Genomic DNA, 13,479 nt, shown 5'->3' with positions numbered 1-13,479 from the left:
ATTATCTCATTTAACCTCATTTTGGGTATGATCACTCTAGTACAAACATTGATCATAATCGATATCCTGAAACAATCATCAAATTGATAATATTATATTTTTAATGATTAATTAATCGCTTGTTTTATTTTTTATTACCTTAAGACATTTTCTCGTTATTTAATAAATTAATTGTACATTATTTATCGTTATTTAGTTTTTCGTTGAGCAAAGTTTTTTGTCTATGATTATTTGATAAAAAACGTCTCTTATTCACAAGAACTTGTATATTTATCGAGAATGTACTAGCGCTATTAGATATTTTGGAGGAAAGGCGATCTAAAATTTATGTCTATTTACTTAATTATTCCATTTCACTCTAGCCTTAACCCAACCAGTGTTTATTCTTTATATTTAAATAAAGCATATGATGTTTTTTATATTGACAAAATTCCGATTAAACAGAAGCGAAGATATAAGAAAAGGTTTTTATTGGAATATCCATTTCAGAAGACCAACGTCAGTGAATGAATTGGGCTAAATTTGGAATGATGTAATGAATAAGGGAATTATACATAACATAAAACTGAATTGTTGGAAGATACAGGGTTATATCAAATGAAGGTGCTGAATAAGTAAACGTTATCTGAAACACTTAACTTGGAAGAAAATCAAAATAGGGCTGATATTATTTCTACCCTCAGAACCCACATTTTATACTTTATATACGGAGATCCCTCAAAAATCGAGAACAGTTTATGAATAGACTCGGTTCGAGTAAAACGTATGTGTTTGTCTTCTTCGAATATAATCCAAATGGGTCGAAACAAATATATTCAGTGTCCAAGTTGCGAGAAACGAATACGTGGCTATAGATTAAGAACCCATAAATGTAAACGTACATCGTGTACAACATGCAATAAATCGTTTAAATCACAACTGAGTCGGCATATTAGACGGTGCAGTCTAAGCCCTCACAAAGTAAACTTGGGTAAAGTAGAAGCGGAAATTGATAAACAACGAGTCCGCGCAGAAGCCGTTGCTCGATCGGGACTACCATCGCATCTTTTTGGAAATTTGACAAGTGCTTGGGTGGAACAAATGAAAACCCCTAAACGAATAAACAAAGATATAGAACTTAGACCATGGCAGAAAAGTTTATTGGAACATTTAATTCTCTCAGACAGAAAAATAATATTTGTAATAGGAAAAGATGGAAATGAAGGAAAATCGTGGATGTTAAATTACTTGAAATCCCGTAAGCCCGACTTTGTACATTGTCAGCAAGTGACAGTTTCGGGGAGTGAAATGCTTTTTCAATTGAAAAAAGTTTGCTCTGGTGTGAACCACTTTTTCTTTAACACCTTGAGAAGTATAAAAATATGCGACGAACACTTGGCAGTATTTGAAAGTTTAAAAGATGGTGAAATTGTTAGTACGAAATATAATTGTGTGAGTATAAATATTAGTACTCCAAATGTAGTTTGTGTTTTTGGAAATTATATGCCTGAATCTTACGGTTTAAGTTCTGATAGAATTGTACGATTTTATATAAAAAATAATTATTTATGTAAAAATTAATTATGAAATATGTATAGTAGAAATGTTAATATAAAATTTGCATAATTGAGGACGTGTGAATATAAAAATAGTAAACGTAAGGTTGTTTGTGTTTAATTCCCGATTTTTTTGGTATATGTTCATATTATAGCCGTCCTCAGGTTATCTATATAAAAACAAATGGTTGTACAAAAAAATGAAAAGAAAGAATAATAAAATTGTTGATTTAAACCAGAAAAGGTATGTCGGTCAAATGTTTGAGTTTTCTTAAATTTATTTCATATACATTTCTACATGTTTTTATTTCACTGTAATAAAGTCTCTAACACTTATGAATAGATAATTGTATAATTGATTTACAAGTTATTAGAGTTAGAAATTTAGTCTTAGCAATTGTTTTTTCACGCTTTATTTAAGTCAAGCAATAACATTTTTAAAAATGAAAGCTGTTAAACGAAATAAAATAAGCATTTCTGAACTTTTTATATTAATTATGTTTTATTATTTATAACGATATGGATTTCAATACATTTGAAGAAGCGAGTAAACAAAGCTTATCAGACTTGGGCAAAGTGGTTTTTAATTGATGGTGTTATATAATAAAATATACTTCAGCTTTTGAATAAGATTTTTTTCTATCCAACCGATATCCTTTATATAAAAGCTGAAGTAATTTATCCATTCAATTCAACAAGCCCGGTTCAAGTCAGAATAGCTGTGCAAAGTACTAATAACGTAGAAAATGTTTTTGGGGGTTCCATTGACCTGATGAAAAATTTTCATAAGATAAAGTTACTGGACTGATGGAAGCTTCAGTGTTTTCAGAGCGAAGTCTTAATTGCATATTCTAAGTTTTTTTAAAAACAAGTTTATTTCTAAAAATGAAAAGGACATGTTTTATCGGGGGCAAACTTTTTCCGTGTGAATGGAGAAATGATAATTAAAGAGTTAGCTATTTACGATACGGAAACGGAGAAGCATAACGTCTGGACCTTTAAACCACCATATCCATATTCCAGTCTTACGGAAGACGATAAATGGCATTGTAGATGGTTGTATTGGAACATTTGTGATCTCCGTTGGGACGACGGACAGGAAGACTACAACAGCCTAGGAGCCATCGCGAATTATATAAAAGAACAAGGGTTAAAGTTTTTTTTTGGAAAGGTTTAGTAAAGGCCAAAGTTTTATCGGATTTCATAGGAGTTAACGTCAAGAACGTCGAGGATTTAGACTGTCCTACCATTCTTTGTATAAGTGCTCCTAAACATTGTCATTTTCACCGTGACCCTAATAATTTCGCCGTCGTGAAATCTCACAAAATCGCTGTGTGGTACCGAAAAATCGTGTGTAAGAAAATATAAGTCGTTTTAAGATTATTTTTGCTACTTTTTCATCACATTGGTTTTACGTTATGTCTGTTTTCTAAAATTACGTTTCTTAAATAGCGTAACGTATTAAAGTTGAATAAAGAGTTTTTCATTTTATTTTAATTTTAGTGTTTTTATAATATCTTTCTGACTACATGTGTATTGTTTAACTTCTTTCATTTTTAAAAATGAAATTGCTTGATTTAAATAAAGCGTGAAAATTATTAGTTTCGAAATGATATTTACAAATCTTATCCAATCTAAAGTCCATCGTTCGGGTATTAGTAAGTATTTCATACAAACTAACTTAATTCAGTATTTTTAGAAGTGAAGAGAAAACACATTGTGAAAAACCAAATGAAAAGAGACTTTAAACGGTTTTAAAAATCTTAATATATATATTTAAAAAATCCAACGTTTCGGCAGTGTAGCATATGAAAGTATTAAGTTTCAAAAAGTGCATTTAAATTGAAGTGAGGCCTGTTTTGGGATTCCCCTTGTTCCTCCTTCTTTCATCTCAGCATGTTTCCCCTTTTATCATGGTTTCTCTCCAAAAAATAGCCAAAAATCTTAAATCAGTAGGTCTCGATCCTATTTATCTCCCACCGCCCAAATTGTCAGCTTTATTATGTAATAACAAAGAACCAACAAGGCCATCATTTATAAAATCTCCCGTGTTTGTGGTGATTATTACATGGGGGGGCAATGCCGTAGCCCATTTCATCAAAGGCGTAAAGAGCCCCAAAATTATAAACAACCCGTACAATAATTCTCCCCCTTAGCGAACACCTTCGTGTTTTTGGTGCCATAATGCTAGATGGGACTCAATAGACATACTAGCTCAACCCAAAATTACATAAAACTCATTTCAATGTACGCGAATCCATCGAAATTTAAAAAAATAAATCTGCGCAATGCTTAAACCGTGACGATGGTTCCCTTTAACGTAGGCACGTTTTCTCCACTTTTTAAAACGTGTTTATGGTCCTCACCCTCTCACACACACACACACACAACAAACCAATTCATCCTCTCGCAGAATCCACCATTCCGACATAAAAGCCTCGAGCGCGAACGAAGATATCGAGCCCATATAACACTTCGACGGGGGTCGACTCGCCTTTGAGAAAAAACGCTCGCGGCTAAAGAACAGTAGCCCCCACTATATGTATGCATAAATATTTTTTCGTCCCAAAGTTTTACCATCGTACTGTCAGACTTGTAAAAATCCCATGAAGAAGGAGGAACAGTTCCTCCGAAACGTTCGATTTTTTAAATAAATATATTGTGAATTTTAAAAACGGTTAAAGTCTCTTTTCACTAAGTATTTTTAAATATTTGAATATCGGAATTGTATTTCGTTGCGTTAAAAGTAGAGTTTAGATGTATAGTCGTTTTAAGAAATACTCGTGATATAGGTTCAAGTGCCAAGCATATTTAAGTACTACAATGATATTAAAATAAAGTTTAAAAATATTTCCATTCTACGTTACTTTAACAACGAATATTCTATGACGTCAAAACACACAAATCCATGTTTCAAAGTCAAATTAACCGCGCAAAACACTTAAATCTATGTTTTCATTTGATTTTTAAATTAACCGCGACGCGCCCCCAGACCGCGCCCCCCGAGAAATCCGCGCCCCAGACCGCGTCCCCCCAGGGGAAATCAGCGCACGCGCCCAAGACGGCGAGGTGGGGAGGGCTTCGTATATCAACATATTGTGTTCAGGCCGACTTGTTCACTATGCTATATTGTTTTACTAGTCACTATATAATGTCTGAGTTTTACGCGCACTGTGATTTTCGCAACTTACCATTAATATATTAGCATCTCTGTATAATGTATATAAACAAGGTATTTCACAAGGCGTCGGTTAACGCCTTGCAGTTACATTAACATCGCTGCAAAATATCGCGCTAATCATTCAATCAATCAGCTAAACCACATATCGTGATGACTACATGTAAGTCGTACCGGCTTCGTAGGTATGTCTCTTAAATAAATAACTAAATAAATAAATAAATCTAACCGTCATAAAAACATTTGTAACTACACATAGGGCACTTTCATTACTTGAAACTTCAGATTAGTTAGATTGTCTCGCTAATTAATCCACTGAATATTTTAGTATCCCGTTTTTGTGAATAATTCCAAGCCGAGTTAGTTTTTGTTTGAAGTTACGAGCAGACCTGTTTCAATAAAGTATTAAAACGGAATTTATTTTTCCTGTGTGACAGAGAAAAGATTCGTTCATACCAAAAAAGGTAACGTCGTCCATCGTAAGTTAATACGAACTTGCCTTATTGTCGAAAACGTATACCGTTAAATTGTTAAAGCTTTTAAAAGTTGGTTTCCGCTAGGGCAAAAAGGACATACCGGCGACGTCGACGCAAATACTTCCCGGAGCTCATCGGTTTTCCCCTTTCGATAATAACTCGTGGAGGTTTAAGATAATAATATGTAATGACTAAAGTAGCTAAACGCTAATAGTAAGTTTTGACTAACGTAGTTTAATGATAATAGTAAGTAATGACTAAACGCAATATTTAACCATGGTTAATTTAAACTAGTAAATAGTAATTAATATACTATAGAGACAGATACTTCATGGTTTAAAATAAACTTTTATTAAAAAGAATATTGGGGAAGCTTTTTCGAGCCCACTCGTTCCTTTTCAACCCAGATAGAAATGGCTAAAAAATCCAAATACAAACAGATAGAACGCGTAAAAAGTCATAACCTGAGCGACGCGCGTAATCGGATAATACAGAAATATAAATTACTTGATCAAAACGTTTTACGAATAATTTTGAGAGCATTATCTATTGAATAAAAGTTAACCATCCCCAACCTCAAAGGTGGAATCGCGCTTAGATAAAAGACCCTATATGTTCGCGAATTCCGACAACGACCATAATTTCAAACTATGTTTTTTATATTTTTTATTTCTTTCTTTCTTTTATTTTGTTTAATTATATATATTTAAAATTGAAGCTGAAACAAATTTTAAAATGACTTTGGTTTCCCATAAGACATGCTACCCTCCCCACCTCGCCGTCTTGGGCGCGTGCGCTGATTTCCCCTGGGGGGACGCGGTCTGGGGCGCGGATTTCTCGGGGGGCGCGGTCTGGGGGCGCGTCGCGGTTAATTTAAAAATCAAATGAAAACATAGATTTAAGTGTTTTGCGCGGTTAATTTGACTTTGAAACATGGATTTGTGTGTTTTGACGTCATAGAATATTCGTTGTTAAAGTAACGTAGAATGGAAATATTTTTAAACTTTATTTTAATATCATTGTAGTACTTAAATATGCTTGGCACTTGAACCTATATCACGAGTATTTCTTAAAACGACTATACATCTAAACTCTACTTTTAACGCAACGAAATACAATTCCGATATTCAAATATTTAAAAATACTTAGTGAAAAGAGACTTTAACCGTTTTTAAAATTCACAATATATTTATTTAAAAAATCGAACGTTTCGGAGGAACTGTTCCTCCTTCTTCATGGGATTTTTACAAGTCTGACAGTACGATGGTAAAACTTTGGGACGAAAAAATATTTATGCATACATATAGTGGGGGCTACTGTTCTTTAGCCGCGAGCGTTTTTTCTCAAAGGCGAGTCGACCCCCGTCGAAGTGTTATATGGGCTCGATATCTTCGTTCGCGCTCGAGGCTTTTATGTCGGAATGGTGGATTCTGCGAGAGGATGAATTGGTTTGTTGTGTGTGTGTGTGTGTGTGAGAGGGTGAGGACCATAAACACGTTTTAAAAAGTGGAGAAAACGTGCCTACGTTAAAGGGAACCATCGTCACGGTTTAAACATTGCGCAGATTTATTTTTTTAAATTTCGATGGATTCGCGTACATTGAAATGAGTTTTATGTAATTTTGGGTTGAGCTAGTATGTCTATTGAGTCCCATCTAGCATTATGGCACCAAAAACACGAAGGTGTTCGCTAAGGGGGAGAATTATTGTACGGGTTGTTTATAATTTTGGGGCTCTTTACGCCTTTGATGAAATGGGCTACGGCATTGCCCCCCATGTAATAATCACCACAAACACGGGAGATTTTATAAATGATGGCCTTGTTGGTTCTTTGTTATTACATAATAAAGCTGACAATTTGGGCGGTGGGAGATAAATAGGATCGAGACCTACTGATTTAAGATTTTTGGCTATTTTTTGGAGAGAAACCATGATAAAAGGGGATACATGCTGAGATGAAAGAAGGAGGAACAAGGGGAATCCCAAAACAGGCCTCACTTCAATTTAAATGCACTTTTTGAAACTTAATACTTTCATATGCTACACTGCCGAAACGTTGGATTTTTTAAATATATATATTAAGATTTTTAAAACCGTTTAAAGTCTCTTTTCATTTGGTTTTTCACAATGTGTTTTCTCTTCACTTCTAAAAATACTGAATTAAGTTAGTTTGTATGAAATACTTACTAATACCCGAACGATGGACTTTAGATTGGATAAGATTTGTAAATATCATTTCGAAACTAATAATTTTCACGCTTTATTTAAATCAAGCAATTTCATTTTTAAAAATGAAAGAAGTTAAACAATACACATGTAGTCAGAAAGATATTATAAAAACACTAAAATTAAAATAAAATGAAAAACTCTTTATTCAACTTTAATACGTTACGCTATTTAAGAAACGTAATTTTAGAAAACAGACATAACGTAAAACCAATGTGATGAAAAAGTAGCAAAAATAATCTTAAAACGACTTATATTTTCTTACACACGATTTTTCGGTACCACACAGCGATTTTGTGAGATTTCACAACGCCGAAATTATTAGGGTCACGGTGAAAATGACAATGTTTAGGAGCACTTATACAAAGAATGGTAGGACAGTCTAAATCCTCGACGTTCTTGACGTTAACTCCTATGAAATCCGATAAAACTTTGGCCTTTACTAAACCTTTCCAAAAAAAAAAACTTTAACCCTTGTTCTTTTATATAATTCGCGATGGCTCCTAGGCTGTTGTAGTCTTCCTGTCCGTCGTCCCAACGGAGATCACAAATGTTCCAATACAACCATCTACAATGCCATTTATCGTCTTCCGTAAGACTGGAATATGGATATGGTGGTTTAAAGGTCCAGACGTTATGCTTCTCCGTTTCCGTATCGTAAATAGCTAACTCTTTAATTATCATTTCTCCATTCACACGGAAAAAGTTTGCCCCCGATAAAACATGTCCTTTTCATTTTTAGAAATAAACTTGTTTTTAAAAAAACTTAGAATATGCAATTAAGACTTCGCTCTGAAAACACTGAAGCTTCCATCAGTCCAGTAACTTTATCTTATGAAAATTTTTCATCAGGTCAATGGAACCCCCAAAAACATTTTCTACGTTATTAGTACTTTGCACAGCTATTCTGACTTGAACCGGGTTTTTTAATGCTTGTTGAATTGAATGGATAAATTACTTCAGCTTTTATATAAAGGATATCGGTTGGATAGAAAAAAAACTTATTCAAAAGCTGAAGTATATTTTATTATATAACACCATCAATTAAAAACCACTTTGCCCAAGTCTGATAAGCTGAGTTTACTCGCTTCTTCAAATGTATTGAAATCCATATCGTTATAAATAATAAAACATAATTAATATAAAAAGTTCAGAAATGCTTATTTTATTTCGTTTAACAGCTTTCATTTTTAAAAATGTTATTGCTTGACTTAAATAAAGCGTGAAAAAACAATTGCTAAGACTAAATTTCTAACTCTAATAACTTGTAAATCAATTATACAATTATCTATTCATAAGTGTTAGAGACTTTATTACAGTGAAATAAAAACATGTAGAAATGTATATGAAATAAATTTAAGAAAACTCAAACATTTGACCGACATACCTTTTCTGGTTTAAATCAACAATTTTATTATTCTTTCTTTTCATTTTTTTGTACAACCATTTGTTTTTATATAGATAACCTGAGGACGGCTATAATATGAACATATACCAAAAAAATCGGGAATTAAACACAAACAACCTTAAGTTTACTATTTTTATATTCACACGTCCTCAATTATGCAAATTTTATATTAACATTTCTACTATACATATTTCATAATTAATTTTTACATAAATAATTATTTTTTATATAAAATCGTACAATTCTATCAGAACTTAAACCGTAAGATTCAGGCATATAATTTCCAAAAACACAAACTACATTTGGAGTACTAATATTTATACTCACACAATTATATTTCGTACTAACAATTTCACCATCTTTTAAACTTTCAAATACTGCCAAGTGTTCGTCGCATATTTTTATACTTCTCAAGGTGTTAAAGAAAAAGTGGTTCACACCAGAGCAAACTTTTTTCAATTGAAAAAGCATTTCACTCCCCGAAACTGTCACTTGCTGACAATGTACAAAGTCGGGCTTACGGGATTTCAAGTAATTTAACATCCACGATTTTCCTTCATTTCCATCTTTTCCTATTACAAATATTATTTTTCTGTCTGAGAGAATTAAATGTTCCAATAAACTTTTCTGCCATGGTCTAAGTTCTATATCTTTGTTTATTCGTTTAGGGGTTTTCATTTGTTCCACCCAAGCACTTGTCAAATTTCCAAAAAGATGCGATGGTAGTCCCGATTGAGCAACGGCTTCTGCGCGGACTCGTTGTTTATCAATTTCCGCTTCTACTTTACCCAAGTTTACTTTGTGAGGGCTTAGACTGCACCGTCTAATATGCCGACTCAGTTGTGATTTAAACGATTTATTGCATGTTGTACACGATGTACGTTTACATTTATGGGTTCTTAATCTATAGCCACGTATTCGTTTCTCGCAACTTGGACACTGAATATATTTGTTTCGACCCATTTGGATTATATTCGAAGAAGACAAACACATACGTTTTACTCGAACCGAGTCTATTCATAAACTGTTCTCGATTTTTGAGGGATCTCCGTATATAAAGTTTAAAATGTGGGTTCTGAGGGTAGAAATAATATCAGCCCTATTTTGATTTTCTTCCAAGTTAAGTGTTTCAGATAACGTTTACTTATTCAGCACCTTCATTTGATATAACCCTGTATCTTCCAACAATTCAGTTTTATGTTATGTATAATTCCCTTATTCATGACATCATTCCAAATTTAGCCCAATTCATTCACTGACGTTGGTCTTCTGAAATGGATATTCCAATAAAAACCTTTTCTTATATCTTCGCTTCTGTTTAATCGGAATGTTGTCAATATAAAAAACATCATATGCTTTATTTAAATATAAAGAATAAACACTGGTTGGGTTAAGGCTAGAGTGAAATGGAATAATTAAGTAAATAGACATAAATTTTAGATCGCCTTTCCTCCAAAATATCTAATAGCGCTAGTACATTCTCGATAAATATACAAGTTCTTGTGAATAAGAGACGTTTTTTATCAAATAATCATAGACAAAAAACTTTGCTCAACGAAAAACTAAATAACGATAAATAATGTACAATTAATTTATTAAATAACGAGAAAATGTCTTAAGGTAATAAAAAATAAAACAAGCGATTAATTAATCATTAAAAATATAATATTATCAATTTGATGATTGTTTCAGGATATCGATTATGATCAATGTTTGTACTAGAGTGATCATACCCAAAATGAGGTTAAATGAAATAATTAAGTAAACAAGCATAAATTTTAGATCGCCTTTCATCCAAAATATCTAATAGCTCTAGTACATTCTAGATAATTATACAAGTTCTTGGAAATAAGAGACTTTTTTCAAAGATAAGCAAATTTTAAAGCTTATTGTCATTGGTTCCATAATAAAAACCGCATTGTAACGTAATAATGGTTACATCTATCTGTAAACTTATCAAGATAAGAAATGGTATATCACTATATAACGATCATTGATAATAAATTTCTAATCGTAAAACGCTAAACAAGGTTATTTTTTTTTACTGTTTTGGTATTTATATTGTCAATACACACACTCAAATTTGCTATATTATATTTATGGTATGTACTTGAGACAATAATGGTATTTAAAATAGCTTAATATAGAAGTAAACACATTACGTAAAGCATATAAAGCATAATTATTTATATAGCTTATTAATTAACTATTAATAAGGTTATTTTTTTACTTTATAAAAATTAATTATGCAGAGAGTTCTTAGTTAAAGAAGATTCGAATGCGACTGTGGGGTGTGGTGGGGTGGGAAGTCACGTTGATGGAAATATTGTATCCCTTTGTACCGTCAAAGAGAAAAAAAAGTAAGTTTCTATTTTATTATATTTACCAAGGAGAATTATTATCCTCCTGGGTGGAACCACTCTACGGCCTCTCATTGGCTGAAGGTTCAAAACGAACTGGCGACAAGCTCGGCCGTAGGCGGCAGCATTCTAGATACATATGAGATTTCGATGGTCAAGAGGAAATAAAAAAGTACTGCCAACTTTTATTAGTGAAGTTGGCGTTGCGTGACGGAGACCGGCCGTTGAACATTTTATAGAAAAACCTATTGAAATACGCCAAAATAATATTATATCGCACAGCCATTTCCTCTTTAAAAATTCTAGAGCATCTACACACGATAAGATAGTTCTTGGAAATAAGAGACTTTTTTCAAAGATAAGCAAATTTTAAAGCTTATTGTCATTGGTTCCATAACAAAAACCGCATTGTAACGTAACAATGGTTACCTCTATCTGTAAACTTATCAAGATAAGAAATGGTATATCACTATATAACGATCATTGATAATAAATTTCTAATCGAAAAACGCTAAACAAGGTTATTTTTTTTTTACTGTTTTGGTATTTATATTGTCAATACACACCCTCAAATTTGCTATATTATATTTATGGTATGTACTTGAGCCCAATAATGGTATTTAAAATAGCTTAATATAGAAGTAAACACATTACGTAAAGCATATAAAGCATAATTATTTATATATCTTATTAATTAACTATTAATAAGGTTATTTTTTTACTTTATAAAAATTAATTATGCAGAGAGTTCTTAGTTAAAGAAGATTCGAATGCGACTGTGGGGTGTGGTGGGGTGGGAAGTCGCTGTCCCTCGTATGTCAGACGATACTGCGGCTAGACACTACAAATACGTGAGTTAGAACTTTTAATTAAATTATTTATACAAGTTGCAGAAGGTAGTTCGTTTCAACCCTTTAAAATGTCGAATTAATTACAATTATATAGATAAATTACGATTTAAACGGATTATATATCATATCGGATTAGTCGTAATCATGTAAACAAAAGTTCTAAAATAAATTTAAATAACTTGTCCTTATTAATTATATTCTAGGGTTCGCCAGCGATAAATAAATTATAGCAATAAATTTAAGGAGTTTAGGGATGGGTGGAACAAATTACGGCTCTTCGTTTTTCCAATTGCAATTCGGATGTACCCAAAAATGGACCCAAATGGACCAAATGTACCCTAAAAACGACCAAAGTCACCATTTTCGCCCCTATGTACCCCATTTCGGACCAAATGTACCCCAAACTGGACCTTTTAGCTTTATTGTAATGTTAAACGCCCATAGAGATCCCCCTAAAAAGAATAATAAACTGGCGGTCCAATTTTGGGTACATTAATTATTTCGGAGAGATAAAACTAATTCTGTCAAACTGCTGCGATTTATAGTGAATGGGAAAAAAAAAGCCAATTTCTAGCGATTGGGAGCAATAATAAAACCTTATAATTTGTATACACTCTTCTCTTTTTTTTCCAAAACACTTTTACCGATGACCGCCCGCTATTTTACGGTACGCTTAGGGGCCCGAAAGTGTTTGTCGGCGAAAACCAACTCGAATTGTGTCCGACATTAACTATGACGGGTAGGCTGTTTGCATAACATCGTGTCACCGCCATAGGGGCAGATAACCTATTGACCTAAAATGGGTTAACACCTGGGTTTTATGGGTTATAACATCGTAAATCAGCTAACCTTTTGACCTAAAATGGGGTGCCTCCAGCTATTAACTATGACGGGCCGGCTGTTTGCATAACATCGTGTCACCACCATAGGGGGAGATAACCTATTGACCTATAATGGGTTAGCACCTGGGTTTTATGGGTTATAACATCGTAAATCATCTAACCTTTTGACCTAAAATGGGGTGCCTCCAGCTATTAACTATGACGGGCCGGCTGTTTGCATAACATCATGTCGCCACCATAGGGGCAGATAACCTATTGACCCAACATCGTAAATCAACCTCGTAAATCATCTATTGACCCTAAAATGGGGTGCCTCCAGCTATTGACCTTTTGACCTGCCGAAAATGTACGCAAAATGGGGGACCCTACAGGGGCCTGTTTCACCCTTATTTAACGGCTGTTTGCGTCGTGTCCATAGGGGCAGATAACCTATTGACCTAACATCGTAAATCAACCTCGTAAAACAGGTAACCTTTTGACCTGCCGAAAATGTACGCAAAATGGGGCCCCTATAGGGGCCCGTTTCACCCCCGTTTCCCCCGCCCGCAGGTGCCCCCTTATCGGTATGTCGCCTCACTTATCTCTCAGGCCAATTAGTTCGCCT

This window comes from Leiobunum rupestre, chromosome 5 (genome assembly GCF_980474605.1).
Source record: "Leiobunum rupestre chromosome 5, qqLeiRupe1.1.hap1, whole genome shotgun sequence".
In the NCBI taxonomy this organism is placed as follows: domain Eukaryota; kingdom Metazoa; phylum Arthropoda; class Arachnida; order Opiliones; family Sclerosomatidae; genus Leiobunum; species Leiobunum rupestre.
Note: the sequence above shows the minus strand (reverse complement) of the source record.